Genomic DNA, 11,247 nt, shown 5'->3' with positions numbered 1-11,247 from the left:
AGTGAGAACTAAGGGGCTCGGTGAACAAAACTTTGAAATTTTGGGTTCATGGTCCGAAAACTCCCCAGATCTCAATCCCATTGAGACCCTTTGGTCACTTCTCAAATAGTGGGTGGACAAAAAAAAAAAACACAGAAATTGTGATAGGCACCAAGCACTGATTAGGTAAGAATTGGTCATCAGTCAGGATTTGGCCCAGAAGCTGACATCCAGCATGGCAGAGCGAATTGCCGAAGTCTTGAAAAAGAAGGGTCAACACTGTAAATATTGAGTCGTTACATAAACTTGATGTATTTGTCAATAAAAGTTTCAAAACGTATGAAATGTTTATAATTGTACTTCAGTAACGAAAGAAACATCCGACTAAAAGATCTATAAACCCTGAAGCAGAAAACTGTGAAAACCAAAATCTGTGTCACTCTCAAAACTGTTCTCAGATGTGTTTTCTGTGGTGACCCGGCTCTAACAAGTGGTACAGAAAGTTGGTTTAGACGTAATCCGTTAAAGGGGTTTTCCACCTTCTGACAAGTGATGACCTCTCCACCGGAGATCCACCAGATAGGTCATCAGTATATCATCGGTGCGGGTCCGGCACCCGGACCTCGCACCGTTAAACCGCTCCAGTGGCCTGCGGGCACCGGATGTTATGGCACATAATGTGATGTACGGAGCCGGAAGCAGTTGGCTCCGTACATAGCATAACGGCCGTCCTGTAGAAGCTCAGCCGCTATTCTGTGGCCGGAGCCAACTGCTTCCGGCATGTAAGTCTAGTGCACGGAGGCATCGGACCAGCTGATCTGTGGCGGGTCGGACCCCCACAGATCATGTACTGATTACCTATCCGGTGGATAGGTCATCAGTTGTCAGAAGCTGGAAAACCCCTTTAACTCCTTCCCGACCGTCCACATTCTTTTGAGGTCAGGCGGTGCAGGTCCCCAGTCTACAGAGACGTTTATTGGCGTCGCTGTGGTCAGGCTGATGAGCGCTCGTGTGAGCGCTCATCCTCTAAGGCCTCATGCACACGACCGTAAAAACACCCGTTTTTGCGGGTCGTAATTACGACCCGCAATAACAGGCCCATAGGCTTCTGTTAGTCACGGGTACCTTCCTGTTTTCTCACAGGAAGGTGCCCGTGCCGTTAAAAAAATAGAACATGTTCTATTTTTTCATTTTACGGGCCGTGCTGCTATGCTTTATAATGGGAGCACGGCTCGCAAAAGCGGCCGGCTGCCCGTGGCCGGCCGTGCTCGTAATTACGAGCACGGTCGTGTGCATGAGGCCTAAGCAGGAGCTGTAACTAACAGCTCCTGATCTTAGAGAAGCCTCCTGAACACAGCTGGGGTCGGAAAACATTCGGACCCCAGCTGTTTAACCCTTTGATTTCCGCGGTCCTTGACCGCGGCATGATCAAAGGGAATTCCCCTCTTTGATCGCATCACCGGGATTCCGGTGATGCGATCAAACACCGGGGAATCCCTCTGAAGTCAGCCCTGGGGACCTACAAAGGACCCCAGGGCTGTCTGTTCCGTTTCGCTACTGTTCGGGCATAAATAAAAAAAATCCCCCAAAAAGTCATTATTTTGCATGAAATACACTTTATTGCCCCTACACTAAATAAAAACAAAAAACCTACACATATTAGAAGAATTAATCTAACAGGTTCTTTAGCGTGAAATGTGAACGGGATAAAAAATAAAGAAGAAAAACAATGCCGAGAATCGCTTCTTCCTATATTCACGCTGTAAAAATTTGTATCTTTTACCCCCAAACTGTGGGGGAAAAAAAAAATACTATTTCTCACGCATAAAACAAGGCCTCATACGGCCACATCAATGAAAAAATAAAAAAGCTATGGCTGCTGAAAAGCAGAGAGGCAAAAACAGAAAAATTTTGCTGGTCGTTAAGGTCTTTTCAGGTCCGGTCATTAAGGGGTTAATGAACTCCTCGGCTTCTCTAGATGTCACTGACACCGTTCTCTTGTATAATATTTGTGCAATATCTCTAGTAAGAATAAGAAGTGTAAACGACTACAGTGTGGAGAAGAGGGGTTAATAAATGAAGGTGATGGGGGGGGGGGGGGACAAGACCATATGCACTTTACATGAGTGTCACTGCTCGGAGTTGTGCCTGAAATGATCATCTCGCCTCCTGTTGTTTGGTTTCTTTCCATGTAAAAATAATAAAAATGTTCTTGTGTTATATTTGCTCTGTCAAGATCGTCTTTAAAAAGAGAAAATATATATATATTGCGTCTTTGTAATTTGATTGTTTCATTTATTTTGTATTGAGGTTCCTGCACCCCTTAAAGAAGCGCTCCTGTGGAGATACGATGTCTCCTTCTGCCATTCTTTAACAAGAAATATACATTTTAAAAAAAGCCCGTCAGTCCTGCGAATATCTTTCTCAGCTGCCGGCGATAAAGCATTTTACTAATAAGTTGCTGGTGGCATTTACTGTTGTGTCTGAACACATAAGCTGCAGGACGACGGCTCCACCAGATCACATTTTTCCCCTCATAAAAAAATGAGAGCGTTTATCTGACTTCCAACAGAAGTCACTTTTGACCTCATCGTCTCATGAGAGTGCTGTGACTGGGGGGCTGTGACTGAGGGCTAAAGCACTAAGTTCAGGAACACTACGGTGTTAGCCCATGTACCTGGTTTTGCTGCATGCAACTTCTGTGGTAGATGGCAGTCTCCTTTCTCATACAAGTCTGTTGCTTGTGCTTGAAGGTGACAACATTTCTCCAACAATTTTGGCAAGGGGCTGGCGCTCAACAGGGCAATGCATTTCTATCTTAAGTGAATGCCTCACCTTGTGAATGACTTTCTAGGTGGAGATCGTGGGGCTGGACCTTGCATGATCCTGACTCATCTAATTCATCAGCAGAGGACATTACCAGTGTACTACTGCTGCTTTCAAGAGAAGGCTGCAAATTCTTCCAAAGATGAAATGTTCTTATTCCTGCTGGAATTAATGATTACATTTGGTCTTATGGGAACAATAAGAAAGTCCTATGATCAACCTGAGTTGGTGGTGTGGTGCTTAAGCTGCACCATAAAAAGTGAATGTCTTCTGTGCAGCCCATGGTTCAAATCCTGATGTGTGGTTTGTCCAAAAGGGAACTCTGCTGGGTGGTGTTTATAGTGGTGTGGAGGCAGTGCAGTGAGATTGTTGCTGCATAAGAAAGTTACTTATATGAAGGAAGTTACTTATGCAGCTGTCTCTTTTAGTAGCTTATTGCAGATTTCAGCAATATACTTATCACTCAAACAGGCATCATAATCCATTGGTTTCACTTTGGGAAGCAGCCCAAGGTCACCAGGAGGACAACATGGGGATTGGAACCCACATTCAACAGAAGTGATTCTTGTGCTCATCTCAGATCATGCAAGCTGTGAGCTAGCTGCACAGCAGCCTTACAAAGACACATTTTCACCTCTTTAAAAAAGGGATACGCGGACCTTCGACAAGAAAAACTTTAGATCACATTGGGGGAGGGGGTACAGTATGACAGTGTGGTGGCTTGGGGCTTAGGTGCCTAGGCCTGGTTTGCTATGGCGTTAGCCCATGTCCTTGGGTTCAAAGCATGCTACTTGTGTGGTAGATGGTGGTCTCCTTACTGATATGAGTTTTGTGCTTAAGGGCGACAACAATTTTGGCAAGTGGCTGATGCTCAACAGGGCAATGCGTTTCTATTTTAAAAGGATGCCTTACCTTGTGAACGACTTTCAAAACTGAGACACAAGGAGGAGATCCTGGGACTAGAACCCACACATCCCTGACACTTCTAGTCTATCAGCAGAGAACATTACCAGTGTGCTACTTCTGCTGTCAAGAACTGGCTGCAAACCCTTCCAAAGATGAAATGTTCTTATTCCTGCTGGAAGTAATGATTACATTTGGTCTTATGGGGGCAATAAGAAAACTAAGAAGCTAATGTGAGCTGGTGGTGTGGTGATTAAGTGATGTCTGAATGTTGAGTGTTTTCTGTCCAGTCCTTGGTTCAAAGCCTGATGTGTGGATTGTCCAAAATGGTGCTTTGCTTAGTGGTGTGGAGGCAGCGCAGTGAGAGTGTTGCTGTGTAAGAAAGTTAATTATATAAAGAAAGTTACTTATGCAGCTGTCTCTTTTGAGACCACTGAATTTATATAGTAGATTATTGCAGATATCAGCAATATACTCATCACTCAAACAGGTATCATAATCCATTTCTCCATAGGTAGCACTTTGGGAAAGGGGGAGCAGCCCAAGGTTACCAGGAGGACAACAAGGTGGTTAGAACCCACATTGTATAGAAGTGATTCCTGCACTCAACTCGGATCACGCAAGCTGTGAGCTAGCTGCACAGCAACCTTACAAGAACACATTTTTCACATCTTTTAAAAATGGGTAATCGGACCTTCAACAAGAAAATCTTTAGATCACATTGGGGAGACAGCAGTATGACAGTGTGATGGCTCAATGCTTAATTCCTATGCCTGGTTTGCTATGGTGTTAGCCCATATCCCTAGGTTCAAAGCATCCTGCTTGTGTGGTAGCTGGTGATCTCCTTACTTATATGAGCAAGTGCTTGGTGGTGTTTTTCCAACAATTTTGACAAGCGGCTGATGCTCAACATGGCAATGCGTTTCTCCTTTAAAATGATGCCTCAACTTGTGAACCTAAACTGGTGAAAGACTTTCAAAACTAAGACACAAGGAGGAGATCCTGGGGTTAGAACCCACATGCTCCTGATTATTCTAATTTATGAGTAGAGAGCATTACCAGTGCGTTACCTCTGCTGCTGAGAGCCAACCACAAACTCTTCCAAAGATGACATGTTCTTAGTCCTGCTGGAAGTAATGATTGCATTTGGTCTTATAGGGACAATAAGAAAGCTAAGCTGCCACTGTGAGCTGGTGGTGTGGTGAATAAGTTGTGTGTGAATGATGAATGTATTCTGTGCAGCTCCTGGTTCAAATCCTCATGTGTGGATTGTCCAAAATTGTACTTTGCTGGGAGGTGTTTATAGTGGTGTGGAGGCAGTGCAGTGAGATTGTTGCTGTGTAAGAAAGTTACTTATATGAAGAATGTTACTTATGCAGCTGTCTCTTTTGAGACCTCTATATTAATATAGTAGATTATTGCAGATTTCAGCAATATACTCATCACTCAAACAGGTATCATAATCCATTTCTCCATAGGTGGCACTTTGGGAAAGAGGGGAGCAGCCCAAGGTCACCAGGAGGACAAAGTGGGGGTTAGAACCCACATTGTATAGAAGTGATTCCTGTGCTCAACTCGGATCACGCAAGCTGTGAGCTAGCTTCACAGCAGCCTTACAAGAACACATTTTTCACATCTTTTAAAAACAGGTAATCGGACCTTCAACAAGTAAATCTTTAGATCACATTGGGGAGGTGGGGGAAGTATGACAGTGTGGTGGCTCGGTGTTGAAGTGCCTACGTCTTGTTTGCTATGGAGTTAATCCATGTTCCTAGGTTCAAAGCATCCAGCATGCTGCTTGTGTGGTAGATGGCGGTCTCCTCACGTATACGAGTTTGTTGCTTGTGCTTGTTGATGTTTTTCCAACAATTTTGGCAAGTGGCTGATGCGCGACAGGGCACCGCATTTCTATTTTAATAGGATGCCTCGCCTTGTGAACCTGCACTGGTGAAAGACTTTCAAAACTGAGACACAAGGAGGAGATCCTGGGGATAGAACCCACACATCCCTGACACTTCTAGTTTATCAGCAGAGAACATTACCAGTGCACTACCTCTGCTGTCGAGAACTGGCCGCAAACTCTTCTAAAGATGAAATGTTCTTATTCCTGCTGGAAGTAATGATTACATTTGGTCTTATGGGGAAAATAAGAAAGCTAAGAAAGCTAAGAAAGCTAAGAAAGCTAAGAAAGCTAAGAAAGCTAAGAAAGCTAAGAAAGCTAAGAAAGCTAAGAAAGCTAAGAAAGCTAAGAAAGCTAAGAAAGCTAATGTGAGCTGGTGGTGTGGTGATTAAGTGGTGTCTGTATGGTGAGTGTTTTCTGTGCAGTCCTTGGTTCAAATCCTGATGGGAGGGTTGTCCAAAATGGTACTTTGCTTAGTGGTGTGGAGGCAGCACATTGAGATTGTTGCTGCAGTAGAAAGTTAATTATGTAAAGAAAGTTACTTATGCAGCTTTCCTCTTTTGAGACAGCTGCATTTATATAGTAGATTATTGCAGATTTCAGCAATATACTCATCACTCAAACAGGTATCATAATCCATTCCTCTATAGGTGGCACTATGGGAAAGGGGGAGCAGCCCAAGGTCACCAGGAGGACAACATGGGGGTTAGACCCCACATTGTATAGAAGTGATTCCTGCGCTCAACTCAGATCACGCAAGCTGTGAGCTAGCTGCACGGCAGCCTTATGAGGACACATTTTACACATCATTTAAAAACGGGTAATCGGACCTTCAACAAGAAAATCTTTAGATCACATGGGGAGGGAGGGGGGAAGTATGACAGTGTGGTGGCTCAGTGCTTAAGTGCCTAGGCCTGGTTTGCTATGGTGTTAGCCCATATCCCTAGGTTCAAAGCATGCTGCTTGTGTGGTAGATGGTGGTTTCCTCACTTATATGTGGTTGGTGATGTTTTTCCAACAATTTTGGCAAGTGGCTGATGCTCAACAGTGCAATGCGTTTCTCCTTTAAAAGGATGCCTCGCATTGTGAACCTAAACTGGTGAAAGATTTTCAAAACTGAGGCACAAGGAGGAGATCCTGGGGATAGAGCCCACATGCTCCTGATTCTTCTAATTTACGAGGAGAGAACGTTACCGATGTGCTATCTCTGCTGCCAAGAGCCAGCTACAAACGCTTCCAAAGATGAGATGTTCTTAGTCCTGCTGGAAGTAATGATTTCATTTGGTCTTATGGGGACAATGAGAAAGCTAAGATGCCAATGTGAGCTGGTGGTATGGTGATTAAGTTCTGTCTGAATGGTGAGTGTATTCTGTGCAGCCCCTGGTGCAAATCCTCATGTGTGGATTGTCCATAATGGTACTTTGCTGGGTGGTGTTTATAGTGGTGTGGAGGCAGTGCAGTGAGATTGTTGCTGTGTAAGAATGTTACATATGCATCTGTCTCTTTTGAGACAGCTCGATTTGTATAGTAGATTATAGCAATATAATCATCACTCAAACAGGTATCATAATCCATTCCACCATATGTGGCACTTTGAGAAAGGGGGAGTAGCCCAATGTCACCAGGAGAACAATGTGGGGGTTGGAACCCACAATGTACAGAAGTGATTCCTGTGTTCAACTTGGATCACACAAGCTGTGAGCTAGGTACATGGCTGCCTTACAAGGACACATTTTTAACCTCTTTTAAAAACGGGTGATTGGACCTTCAACAAGAAAAACCTTGGATGACATTATAGCACGGTGGCTTGGGGGTTAACTGCTTTTAAGGCTGAAATTCAAGAGGATAGAACTCACATGCTCCTCACACCTCAAATTTATCAGCAGAGATCTTTACCAGTGCACTACCTCTGCTTTCAACTCTTGCCAATAAATTCTTCCAAAGACAACATGTTCTTATTCCTGCTGGAAGTGACGTTTACATTTGGTCCTATGGGGACAATAAGAAATCTCAGAGCTCAGCCTGAGCTGGTGGTCTTGTGCTTAAGCAGTGTCTTCTGTGTGGACCCTGGTTCATATCCTGAAGTCTGGCCTTGTCTAGAGGAGACCTTGCTGGGTGGAGGTGGTGTAGTGAGGAGGTTGCTGCATAAGAAAGTTACTTATGCGGCTGAAGCAGTTCTCTTTTACAGAACATTATTGCAGATTTCAGCAATATACTTATCACTCAATCAAGTATCACGTTCCGTCACCCTGTAGGTGTTGCTGTAGGGGGGAAGGGGGAAAGCTGAATGTTGAGCACATGAGCTGTGAGCTCGCTGCTCCACCGGAACGCATCTCCACCTCATAAAAAAGTGCGGTAACCTGACATTCAACAGAAATCACTTTGGACCGAATCTACCAACATCCGCTGTGTGCTGTGACTTGGGGGCTTAGGGCCAGGGCCGGTTTTAGACAGAGTGTTGGCTGCTGGGGCTTGTGTGCCAGGGCTGCTTTTTTGTCTCAGTCCGGCCCTGGGAAGCATAGATGTATAGATATTAGTTCTAATCAAAGTGCCCACACAATACAGCCACATAGTGCCAAGTCAATATCCCCACATACAGGCCATATAATATCACCAAATATTGACCAAGTAATACTTTCATAAAGAGCCCACATTATACCACCATATAGTTCCCAAATAATACCGCCATATAGTACCCAAATAATAACGCCATATAGTACCCAAATAATAACGCCATATAGTAGCCACATTATACCGCCATATAGTACCAAAATAATACCGCCATATAGTACCCAAATAATACCGCCATATAGTACCCAAATAATACCGCCATATAGTAGCCACATTATACCGCCATATAGTACCAAAATAATACCGCCATATAGTACCCAAATAATACCGCCATATAGTACCCAAATAATACCGCCATATAGTAGCCACATTATACCGCCATATAGTACCCAAATAACGCCATATCGTACCCAAATAATAACGCCATACAGTAGCCACATTATACCGCCATATAGTACCCAAATAATACCGCCATATAGTAGCCACATTATAGCGCCATATAGTACCCAAATAATACCGCCATATAGTACCCAAATAATACCGCCATATAGTACCCAAATAATACCGCTATATAGTAGCCACATTATACCGCCATATAGTACCCAAATAATACCGCCATATAGTAGCCACATTATACCGCCATATAGTACCCAAATAATAACGCCATATAGTACCCAAATAATAACGCCATATAGTAGCCACATTATACCGCCATATAGTACCCAAATAATACCGCCATATAGTAGCCACATTATACCGCCATATAGTACCCAAATAATACCGCCATATAGTAGCCACATTATACCGCCATATAGTAGCCAAATAATACCGCCAAATAGTACCCAAATAATACCGCCATATAGTACCCAAATAATACCGCCATATAGTAGCCACATTATACCGCCATATAGTACCCAAATAATACCGCCATATAGTAGCCACATTATACCTCCATATAGTACACAAATAATACCGCCATATAGTACCCAAATAATACCGCCAAATAGTACCCAAATAATACCGCCATATAGTATCCAAATAATACCGCCATATAGTACCCAAATAATACCGCTATATAGTAGCCACATTATACCGCCATATAGTACCCAAATAATACCGCCATATAGTAGCCACATTATACCGCCATATAGTACCCAAGTAATAACGCCATATAGTACCCAAATAATACCGCCATATAGTAGCCACATTATACCGCCATATAGTACCCAAATAATAACGCCATATAGTACCCAAATAATAACGCCATATAGTAGCCACATTATACCGCCATATAGTACCCAAATAATACCGCCATATAGTAGCCACATTATACCGCCATATAGTACCCAAATAATAATGCCATATAGTACCCAAATAATACCGCCATATAGTAGCCACATTATACCGCCATATAGTACCCAAATAATAATGCCATATAGTACCCAAATAATACCGCCATATAGTAGCCACATTATACCGCCATATAGTACCCAAATAATACCGCCAAATAGTACCCAAATAATACCGCCATATAGTACCCAAATAATACCGCCATATAGTAGCCACATTATACCGCCATATAGTACCCAAATAATACCGCCATATAGTAGCCACATTATACCTCCATATAGTACACAAATAATACCGCCATATAGTACCCAAATAATACCGCCAAATAGTACCCAAATAATACCGCCATATAGTACCCAAATAATACCGCCATATAGTACCCAAATAATACCGCTATATAGTAGCCACATTATACCGCCATATAGTACCCAAATAATACCGCCATATAGTAGCCACATTATACCGCCATATAGTACCCAAATAATAACGCCATATAGTACCCAAATAATAACGCCATATAGTAGCCACATTATACCGCCATATAGTACCCAAATAATACCGCCATATAGTAGCCACATTATACCGCCATATAGTACCCAAATAATAATGCCATATAGTACCCAAATAATACCGCCATATAGTAGCCACATTATACTGCCATATAGTACCCAAATAATACCGCCATATAGTACCCAAATAATACCGCCATATAGTACCCAAATAATACCGCCATATAGTAGCCACATTATACCGCCATATAGTACCCAAATAATACCGCCATATAGTACCCAAATAATACCGCCATATAGTACCCAAATAATACCGCCAAATAGTACCCAAATAATACCGCCATATAGTACCCAAATAATACCGCCATATAGTACCCAAATAATACCGCCATATAGTACCCAAATAATACCGCCAAATAGTACCCAAATAATACCGCCATATAGTACCCAAATAATACTGCCATATAGTAGCCACATTATACCGCCATATAGTACCCAAATAATACCGCCATATAGTAGCCACATTATACCTCCATATAGTACACAAATAATACCGCCATATAGTACCCAAATAATACCGCTATATAGTAGCCACATTATAAATAATATTGAGTGGCTTTAGTTTGCTTCTGGGGTTCTCGTCCCAAGAAACGGGGGCCCGGCCTTGTATATTGTTTAGTATTGTGTATTACATGCAGTAAAGTACTTCCAGGTCGTGTGTAGTTTAGGCTTTAGGGTACCGTGTACTGGTGGGAAAGTCGCACAAAGTCACGTGACCAATAAATGCTGTCGTTTCTTAAAGAAACAGTGCCTAAAACTTCTATGAAATAGTGATAACAATGTGCAAATCTATAAGGAATTAATAGACATAGTATGACGTCCGACAAAACGTACCATATACTGCCATTTAGCATAGCGCAATATTGCTACCTTGTTGTTTTTTTAAATAAAATATGATAATTTAATAAAAGCCAATATACAGTTATTGAAAATGATGTCAGTACCGAAGATAAGACTAATTTTGCTGAACACTTTTGTACACCGGATGCGGGGGATGAAAGTATTACAAAGTTTCTAGTGCTAGGCCTTGTTCACACAGTGCAGATTGCTTTTTTCTTTTCTTTTTTTTTTAAAGCCAAATTTTTAAAGGAAGACTTTAAAGTGTCTCCTCTTCTGGATCTAATTCTGGTTTTGGCTTAAAAAAATGCA

The sequence above is a fragment of the Rhinoderma darwinii genome, chromosome 9 (genome assembly GCF_050947455.1).
Source record: "Rhinoderma darwinii isolate aRhiDar2 chromosome 9, aRhiDar2.hap1, whole genome shotgun sequence".
NCBI classification, from domain to species: domain Eukaryota; kingdom Metazoa; phylum Chordata; class Amphibia; order Anura; family Rhinodermatidae; genus Rhinoderma; species Rhinoderma darwinii.
Note: the sequence above shows the minus strand (reverse complement) of the source record.